We start from the raw sequence: 10700 nt of genomic DNA on the forward strand, positions 1-10700 counted from the left end.
GGAAGCGTGAAACTCGTCATCGGTTGGTGATGATCAGTGGTACTCTGCAGTGAGGGTTGAGTGGTGTGGGTTCGCGACCCTTGAGACTCGACCAGGACACCAGAGCTTCGACACGGTAATAGCGGCGAGGCGTGCGGTATGCATGGGACATGGAGATGAGCCAGGGCTCTGGTGGTAATACGTTTGGTGAGACAACTGCGAATTTGACTCGGGATGACTACAAGCAATGGTGAAATTCCTTCAAGTTTCAGACAGGCGTCCAAGAAAGGAGCGGTGATGTTGAGTTCAGGTAACTCTTATGTGTGACACCCAATATGTGAGTTGTTCATTTTTCAAGCAGGTGTGATAGCATTGGACGGATACTCTGGAAGTTGGGAGCACAAACTAGAGCAACAAGCAACTTAATTTTTCTCGATTGTTGACTGTGGTCAAGAAAAAAAGGGACTACATGTTGCAGGTGGAGTCACATGGAGTCTTTAAAGTAGCAGTGGTACTCATGAGATAAGCTCAAGTCCAATGTACATGGATGTTTGACGCATCGACGAATTCAAGGTGGTGGAGAATATTTGTAAATGTGGAGTTTGTTAGAGTTGTGTCGAATATTATGTACAAGGTAGGTTACAGTTGGACTTGTAGTTGTATATTGTGTTTAGATAGGATACACAGTCGTGTCCAAGTAGGACACTTGTATCCTAGACCTCTCATATATAGTGGTGGTAGACACACGGTGTAACCTATGCCAACATAATAGCACCGGAACACTGGGGAAGCCGGCGGCATGTGCCGGTGTCCAGGGCGACCGGATGCGGTATTGTAGCGGTGTCACGGGGAGGAGCGCCCGTAGTCAAGCCCCGGGGATGTAGCCATAAGGTGAACCTCGTTAACAAATCTCGGTGTCGTGCTCGTTTGATTGCTTGGTCTTCGGATGATCAACGGTATGCCTCGAATTTATTCTATTACACGCGTGTAACTTTGCCGTCCATTGGAGATCGGAACTGTAGATGCGTTCCGCGTGAACTTGTGTGCATGTACGATGATCTCTCTATAATTAGATCAGATTGTCCTTGCCATCGTCTAACGCTGTGTACAGATGCTTTCATCCAAATTCCCCTCGGTTCGATCTAGCACAAGTCTATACACATAAGTGAGCGCAAACTAGTAATAATAATTGAAAAAATGCATAATTAATTCATGCAAATTAAGTGATTGAAGAAAGATGGCCTGGCATCGAGATCATCTTGGCCGAGCGCGTATGTGGACGCAGGTCGCTGTTCGTGAAATGATGGTGTCAATGCGATGCGACGTCCGTTAGATGATGATTGCCGTGTTATACATCTTGGATCGCCTGCAAGGCCGTCTCGAGAAATTCAGGGCCCCGGCTGAAAACCAAAATGTGGCCCAAAATTTTGACAATTCACATAAAAGAATAATTAATATGTGTAAAGAATACTCTCACTTTATTATATAATTTCAAGTCTGCTTTATTTCTACCTTATTTAGGCATATTTCAACACTAATGCTAGAAGGTAAAGGGATTGCAAAGCAATGAACGGACCTCATGTCCTACCAAAAAGGAGCATTCGTCTAGTATTACCATCACCCCCTTTATTCATTAGTAGAAAAAGGGGGGGAATGGTCCAGGCCAGGTCAGCCCATTAGTCCCGGTTCAATCCAGAACCGGGACCAATGGGAGCATTTGACCCGGTTCGTGAGCCCCGGGGGCCGGCCGGGCCACGTGGGCCATTGGTCCCGGTTGGTGGGACGAACCGGGACCAATGTGCCTCGCTCCTGGCCCGCCACCATTGGTCCCGGTTGGTGGCCTGAACCGGGACCAAAGGCTTCCCTTTAGTCCCGGTTGAAGCCACGAACCGGGACCAATTAGTTGCCTATATATACCCCTCACCCGCGAGCAGAGCACTCCCACTGCTCTGTTTTTCGTGGCCGGCGAGGAGAGAGCTTTGTGGTGCTCTAGCTCACCTCCTATGCACACGAGGTGTTCGATGGAATGCCCGAGCCACACTACTTAAGCCTCTTGTTCTTATCTTCTTTCTGAAAGGAAAAAAAATTCTTACTTGTATGTTTATATAGATACTTGTATAATTTTCTTAATTTTATTATTGCATCTTATATAGTGCGATGGTTTTGGTATCCACCCCCGTCGGCCATCGTCCTGTCTATGATTCGGATGTGGTATCCCTATATATTATCTTTTCATAACTATTGGTTCATTTATTGTTTATGACAATTATGCCTTCCAACGTGACATAGATTTTATTTATCTAGGAGGTTGTTGAACCGGAAATTCCAATCGACCCTATTGTCGAGAGGTTAAATTTAGTTGAAAAAGAAAACAATTTCTTGAAGGAAAAAAATAGAAAAATTGAGGAGGAGAAGATGATATTGGAGTTGCATGTTGCGAATGTCGTCTATGATCACAAGATCAAGATGGATGCAATGCGCTTGAAGATTAGAAAGATTAGAAAATATGCCATTCATACCGAGGCTTGGTATCATTATGCCGTTGGATCAGTTGTTACATTTGTTGCGATTATGATCGCATTTGTTTTCGCATTGAAATGTTTTACAAAGTTTCAATGTATGGTTTAATTAATTTAGATGCTCTGCAGAGCTTTATGTTGTTAGATGAGAACTATGTATGTACTTTGGTTTTAATGTGATGATGAACTTCTATTAATTTGGTCACTTAATTATCTATTCATGATGTTCTGTAATGGTTTTTGACACACTTAATTATATATAATGCACGCAGATGAACCGGCAATGGATGTACGGTTCAAGACACACCTCCGAGTACATTAAGGGCGTGCTTGATTTTCTCGAAGTGGCTGAGGCAAACAAGCAGAATGGTTTTATGTGTTGTCCATGCCCTATATGTGGGAATACGAAGTCTTACTCTGACCGGAAAATCCTTCACACCCGCCTGCTTTACAAGGGTTTCATGCCACACTATAATGTTTGGACGAGGCACGGAGAAATAGGGATTATGATGGAAGACGGCGAAGAAGAAGAGTACGATGACAACTATGTGCCCCCTGAATATGGTGATGCTACTGAACATCAAGAGAAACCAGACGATGTGCACGATGATGCTGCAACAGGCGAAGCTGCTGAAGATCAAGAGGAACCAGACGATGTGCCCGATGATGATGATCTCCGCCGGGTCATTGTCGATGCAAGGACGCAATGCGAAAGTCAAAAGGAGAAGCTGAAGTTCGATCGCATATTAGAGGACCACAAAAAGAGTTGTACCCCAATTGCGAAGATGGCAACACAAAGCTCGGTACCGTACTGGAATTGCTGCAGTGGAAGGCAGAGAATGCTGTGCCTGACAAAGAATTTGAGAAGCTACTGAAAATATTGAAGAAGAAGCTTCCAAAGGATAACGAATTGCCCGACAGTACATACGCAGCAAAGAAGGTCGTATGCCCTCTAGGATTGGAGGTGCAGAAGATACATGCATGCCCTAATGACTGCATCCTCTACCACGGTGCGTACAAGGATCTGAACGCATGCCCGGTATGTGGTGCATTACGGTATAAGATCGGACGAGATGACCCTTGTGATGTTGACAGCGAGCCCCCCAGGAAGTGGGTTCCTGCGAAGGTGATGTGGTATGCTCCTATAATACCATGGTTGAAACGTCTGTTCAGAAACGAAGAGCATGCGAAGTTGATGCGATGGCACAGTGAGGACCATAAGAAAGACGGGAAGTTGAGAGAACCCGCTGACGGGTCGCAGTGGAGAAAAATCGAGAGAAAGTACTGGGATGAGTTTGCAAGTGACCCAAGGAACGTATGGTTTGCTTTAAGCGCGGATGGCATTAATCCTTTCGGGGAGCAGAGCAGCAATCGCAGCACCTGGCCCGTGACTCTATGTATGTATAACCTTCCTCCTTGGATGTGCATGAAGCGGAAGTTCATTATGATGTCAGTTCTCATCCAGGGCCCTAAGCAACCTGACAACGACATTGATGTGTTGAAGAACTTTTACAGCTGTGGAATGGAAACGGTGTACGTACGTGGGATGAGCACAAATAGGAGGAATTTGACCTAAAGGCGTTGCTGTTCGTGACCATCAACGATTGGCCCGCTCTCAGTAACCTTTCAGGATAGAAAAACAAGGGATACCACGCATGCACGCACTGTTTACTTGACACCGATAGTATATACCTGGGAAGCTGCAGGAAGAATGTGTACCTGGGCCATCGTCGATTTCTTCCGACCAACCATCAACGTCGGAAGAAAGGCAAGCATTTCAAAGGCGAGGCAGATCACCGGAAGAAGGCCACCATGCGTACCGGTGATCACGTACTTGCTATGGTCAATGATTTACACGTAATGTTTGGAAAGGGTCCCGGCGGACTAGCTGTTCCGAGTGACGCTGGGGGACACGCACCCATGTGGAAGAAGAAATCTATATTTTGGGACCTACCCTACTGGAAAGACCTAGAGGTCCGCTCTTCGATCGATGTCGTGGATTTGTCACGGCAGATGTCCAAGCGAAAGGACTTAGTTGTGGAGCCATCGCTACGAGTTTACTTGAAGGGGTTTAAAGCGGACACAAGACACGAGGGTTTTATACTAGTTCGGCCCCTTCGATGAAGGTAAAAGCCTACATCTAGTTGTGATGGAATTGATATGATCTCGATGGCTAGGGAGCAAACAAGCTTCGCCTAGGCTCGAGTAGAGGTTGTCTTCCTTGAACCGCCACCGGGTCGCCCCCTTATATACATGGGTGACGCCCATCGGTCCATAGAGTCCTAACCGGTTCATACTCGTATTCCGGTTGCTATCTCCCTGTTCCTTACTTACAATACAAGTCATACATCAGGCCGGTTTACGGCTACATGCTCTAACCGACTACAGGCCTTGGGCCTTCATCTGTTACGCCACTAATGAAATTAACCCGGCCCAAGTAGGCCGGTTTACACCTAGTGGTAATATCCCCAACATTAGGCCCCAGATTGATTTGAACTGGTTCATGTCAATCCTTCACACCATCTTGCGTCTTGGATATCTTCTGTTTAATTGGCAAATCTCCATGTCGTCATTATTTTTAGTTGTTGTAAACCGGCATGACGTCATCAGTTTTGGTTACTGTAAACCGGCATGACGTCATTATGAAGTTCATAACGCCCTCTTAATGATAGCTCCTGGATTCGCGCGTTTGACCTAGCTCGGTTGCCTTATAAATAAGACCGAAGGGTCCTTTCCTTTCTCTTCCCCTTCGTCCCTTCTTCTTCTTCTTCCTCACGTCGCCGGCTTTGCAACTCCGCCACCACCGTCGACCTCTGTCTCGTCTCGGGCCGCTGCATCAACCTGAACGTACCAGAGTGCTGCGGCGTCTTTCCGCATCTTCTCCGTTCCCGGTAAGTCCTCTCTCCTTCTTAACCTAGATCTGTTTTTAGGGTTCCATGTTCTTGCTATGTTCATTGCGCGTTCATAGCTATTCTCTGACCTGGAATGCATCTGTGAACTCTTGCCGTGCTTAGTAGCGATCCCTTTAGCATCCGCCTGCTATTTCTCCTCCAAGCGCATAGATCTCCCGCACATATCCACTCAATGGTTCACTTCTATTTCCGCCTTAGTCTTCGAAATATTTCCTGTTTTTATGAGCTTGCTGTAGATCCGCGGCTGTAACATGATTTTGTGAAACTTGTTTCTGCATAACTAGTTATCCATAGTTTCAATTGCTTCCGATGCTTAGGCCAGGAGGTTTAACTTCATCATATAGAAAAAAATTGCTAAACCGGTATATATGTCATTAGTCCCCTGGTTGAACCGCCAGAATCCATCTGATGCTGCGTTGTAGAAGACCGGATTATTGGTATTGCCTCCGGTTTACCGTAATCAGATCAACACCTTTTTATCCGGCATGTCCTTGAACCGGTTCACTTATTTCTTGTAGATCTCGTCATGGCCAAACAAGTGTACGAGTGCAACTGGGTTCCCTCCCGTGTCACAGAATCACAGCTGAACGATCTAGTCCTGATCGGTGCTTTGGATAGCAAAGATACGATTCACTGGAGGGTTCCTGGAGATGAATGTCCTCCTACGCCCCAGGAAGGAGAGGTCGTGGTTTTTGCAGATCACATGGCCCGGGGCTTCAAACCGCCCGGCTCTAAATTTTACCGGGATGTATTAGCCAACTTTCAACTTCGTCCACAGGATATTGGCCCCAACTCCGTCACCAATCTATGTCACTTTCAAGTACTTTCTGAGGCATACCTTCAAGAGGAACCTTCAGTCGAGTTATTTAGAGATCTCTTTCATCTGAACCGCCGTACTGAATTCACTGACGGCCCTAATACCGAACTGGGCGGTATGGCCATTCAGAAAAGGAAAGAAATCACCTATCCCCACGTCAAACTCCATACTCACCCCAAGGAATGGAACGCAACTTGGTTTTATTGCAAGGATACATCTCCTGACAATGAAAATCCTTTGCCTGGCTTCCGTCCGGAACGGCTTAGCAACACTCACCCTTTTCCACAAAGGCTAAGCGCCAAGGAGAGAATTAAATATGCTCCTCAACTGTCCAAGCTCCGGGCCTTCATGGCCAATGGTTTAACAGGAATAGACCTTGCACGCTGCTGGATATCATGGAGCATTTTGCCTCTAAGCCGGCGCCCAAATTTGATGTGCGAGTATACTGATAGTGTCGATGACCCACTCCGACACACTAAAATCCAACTCCCTGATGACGAAGTCACAGAATCTGTGAAAAAGATGCTGAATGAACCGGAGCACCTCTGTGCTCAAACCGGTCTGCCTCCTTACTGCACCACCAATAAACCACCAGCGGTAATATTTAAATTGCTCTACTGTTGAACCAGTTTACTATTTTATATGTTCAACGTTTAATTACTGCTGATCCAGGGTGATAATCCGTTTTGGAGTAAGAAACTTCCTCAAGACAAAACGGAGAAGGCAGGACGGCCAACCCGGCCCAAGACCAAGGTTATCAAGAAACCAGCTCATAAGAGAAAAACCACCGCTTCATCTGACCCAGCCATTGATGATGATGTGGGTAATCCGGAACTTGAGGTAGAACTTGATTCACTTGGCTTGCTTTTTACACGCCTTATTGATGATAATGCTTGTCAGGATGACGCTGAAGCCAGCAATGCGGGTTTCGTTGAGGTAACCATTCTCTCTTCCGATTCAGAAATCCTGCCTTCGCCAAAATTTCGCCGGGCAAACCGGAAAATTAAATTTTCTCATCCTCTTGCTTATCTGGATTCCCAATTTCCTATGAAGACCCAGCAACACGAAGCTCGCCGCACAACCCGGCACAGTGGCCAGGTAGTTACCTCTGCCGGTTTACCAAACGGTCCGGTTCGAAAACGCCGCTCCGAGGTCTCCGACCTTTTTATTGATTTAAATCGTAAAGCGGGTTTCTTCCGTCAACCTCTTAATCCATCCGACTCCAATTATCAGGTCACTTCTCATTCATCATCTAGTGAATCGTCGGCCACCCAGCTACCACCTTTGAAAACAGTGGCTGGGTAAGTTAAACCGAACATATGCTTCCAGTATACTGCGCAATGGCTTACACTTTTCCTTGATTTTTTATTTTTCTTTCAGGGCTAAACCGAAACCAAGCAAGAAGGCCCGCCTAGATAGAGCGGCTGAAGAAAATGTGGCCCCAGAACATGACCAAGCACCTGATCATGAAGTGTTTACTTGTGAAGATATCCCCAATGATCCTCCTCTGCAAGATGACGTTATCCCTGAAGAAGGTCCTATTCATATTCCAGCCTCTGCTGATCTGCCTGCCAGCTCTGTCCAGATTGAGAAATCCCACACTCCTGCTGACAAACCGGTCGCACCAACCCAAACCGGCGAGTCAAAAGATGATGATGTTGTGATTACCGGCGTAGGCCGCTCTGAACCTGGGAATCCTGCCACCCTTACCAGGCATACCATCAAAGAGGATTCTTCCCCTTTGAACAAAGGAAAATGGGATGTTGAATTAGAGACATACGCCGCTCTGAATGCTCAAGATCTTCACTCTGGCTATCTAAACCGGCTTTACACTAGCCGTGACTGTGAAGCTGGCCTGGTCAAAATGATGAAGGATAAATTTGAGGTAAATTCCTTCTTTCCTTTCTGCCATTGCATTCATCCTTGTAGCCCCCAAGGGCCGGTTTGTGACCTTGGTCAAACCGGGACTTGATCCTGAACATTTTTGCAATCCGTCGGCATAACCCTCGAGGGCCGGTCTAACTTAGCATAAGTAAAACGGGCTCAAAAATAAAAAGCTGTCCTTAGAGCATAACTTGATCAAATAGCCATTAGCCCCCAAGTGCCAAGTTGAATACTTGTATTGAGCTTGGGACTTTGTAATCTAGCAATATACAAAAAATTGAAGGTGCATTAGCCCCCAAGTATCAGGCATATAACTTTGTTATGTGGTTGATACTTCCATTTCTTGGATCGCCTGTGCAAAGCTTAAAATGCCATCTGTATGCAGGCTGAAGTGAAAATCAAGGAGGACCAGATTGCCGATTTGCAGGAGGCCCTAAAGACCCAGCAGGTTGAAACAGATAAGGCCAAGCAAGAATTAACCAGCGCTTTGAGCACTGCGGAACGGCTGAAAGCAAGCTTCAAGAAAGAGCGGGCTGACTGGGCCACTGAGAAGGCCGGTTTAACCAAAAGAGCAGAAAACGCGGAAGCGGCCCTTAAACCGGTGGTGGATGAACTGACGGCCATACAACGGCAAATACACTCTATGACTGCTGCAATCTTTGGTAAGCTCCTTGTAACTTCTGTGATAAATTTGAATCTGCTGTATTATAAATCCGGTTTGAGACTATTCCAATTTTGTTTACAGGCACACGTATTGGGCACTTAGGAAATGATGTGCGGAAGAAATTGAAAGCTGCCTACACCTTGGTGGAACAATTGTATACCGGAGCCCAACGGATCATCACCACAGCTTCTTACAACAACCCGACGCCCTCTTTAATCCAGGACACTCTTAGCAAGCTTTCAATGCTTCCAGCCCGGATTGAGGAGCTGAAAAAATCCGCTGCCCGAACCGGAGCCATCAATGCCTTAATCCGGGCAAAGGCATGGGTGCCCGACTTTGATCCTGTGGAAGCAGCTCAAGGCTATCCCAGTCTGAAAGAAGATGGCTCTGAATTCAACGAAGAGGATTTAAGGGCCATAAACCGTGCAGTGCGCCCGCTGGCTTGCCAGCTAGCTGAAGAGGCAATTTTGACGCATTATCAAGCGGAATATAATAATCAAAACAAGCGAGTGCCGGCCCCAAATGTTGAAGCGGAGAATCTGATTCCTCCAACCCGTAAGCACACTTACGCCCCTGATATTGAACCGTCTTCCCTGATCCATGAAGAGGCTGTTTCCAAGCTTTAATGGGAATCGACTGGACCACTGTTGATTTCCAGCCAATGGGTAGAGACGAAGAAGCTGAAGCGGCGGAGGATGAGGAGCAGGCTTGAACCGGAAGCCGGTTTGAAGAGCTATTTGCAAAACCAATGATTTTGTTTGAACACCGTGCTGCCTTGTAATAGGATAGTTAAAACTTCTGCCCGGAATATGCCTTCGTGCATAAGTACTGAAGCTTCTACTTGAAAACTTTAATTCATATTTCCTGCAATCAGAAAAATTGGAACTTCGGTGGCGGTTATACCGTCAGCCGGATTATGATCTTGATATGGGTATCAATAATATAACAAATAAATGATACATAAATACCTGCCATGTTTGAGCATAAAGCTAGCTTTTAGCCAAGCCTGAAGCGGTGGTTTTATAAACCATTACCGTCAAAAAGGGAGAAAGTAGCTCCCGTACAAACCGTACTGACTTAATACGAGCCCCCTGGTTACTCCATGATGTTAACAGGGAAAAGGTAAACCAGGCAGACTCCTCCGGATTTAAAAGGGGGATCAAAAATCATTGGCTGAAGCGGAAAAAATATGCTTGTTGACACAAAGAAATCCAACAAAAGCAAAGAACGAACAAACCATGAAAACAACATGGAAGCAAAAGTAATGATAAAAACCATTTGCAAAAATATGATGTACTGATCTGTTCAGATGGTATTACCATGGTCGGACAGGATCAAGGTCCCCAATAGGAGTGACAATGATTCAAGTCAGCCAGGTCCCCAAATGACTCGTGGCATGTATGCCAGATCAAGAGGTGTGGCAATGGTTTGGGCCCAACCATACCCCCAAGTGATTTTGTGGCCTTTGGCCGACCAAGAGGCGTGACTGGTTCAGATTTGACCAAGTCCCCAAATGATCTGGTGGCTATCGCCTATCAAAGGGTGTTCGTTGGTTCGGACACGACCAAGGCCCCCAGTGATATAGAAAAAACAAATGTCAAGGGGTAAACCGGAGGCCGCTTTAAACAGAACCACTCCGTGTAACCTCGCATGATGAGAAAGATAGAGACCCCGCTTTAGCTGAGGCTCCAGTTTGATATATCAAAGATAATATATACATTGTCATGATATGTACATAGATAGAGCCAATGGCTCAAGTATAGTAAGGCCGAAGATGAGCTATATTCCACGGCCTGTTGGTCTCCTCTTCTGATGCACTTGAGTCTTGATGTCCTCGAATATCGATCAGATAGTACGACCCGTTGTGCAAATTTTTGCTGACCACGAAAGGTCCCTCCCAGGGTGGGGATAACTTGTGCATACCC

This window comes from Triticum dicoccoides, chromosome 3B (genome assembly GCF_002162155.2).
Source record: "Triticum dicoccoides isolate Atlit2015 ecotype Zavitan chromosome 3B, WEW_v2.0, whole genome shotgun sequence".
NCBI classification, from domain to species: domain Eukaryota; kingdom Viridiplantae; phylum Streptophyta; class Magnoliopsida; order Poales; family Poaceae; genus Triticum; species Triticum dicoccoides.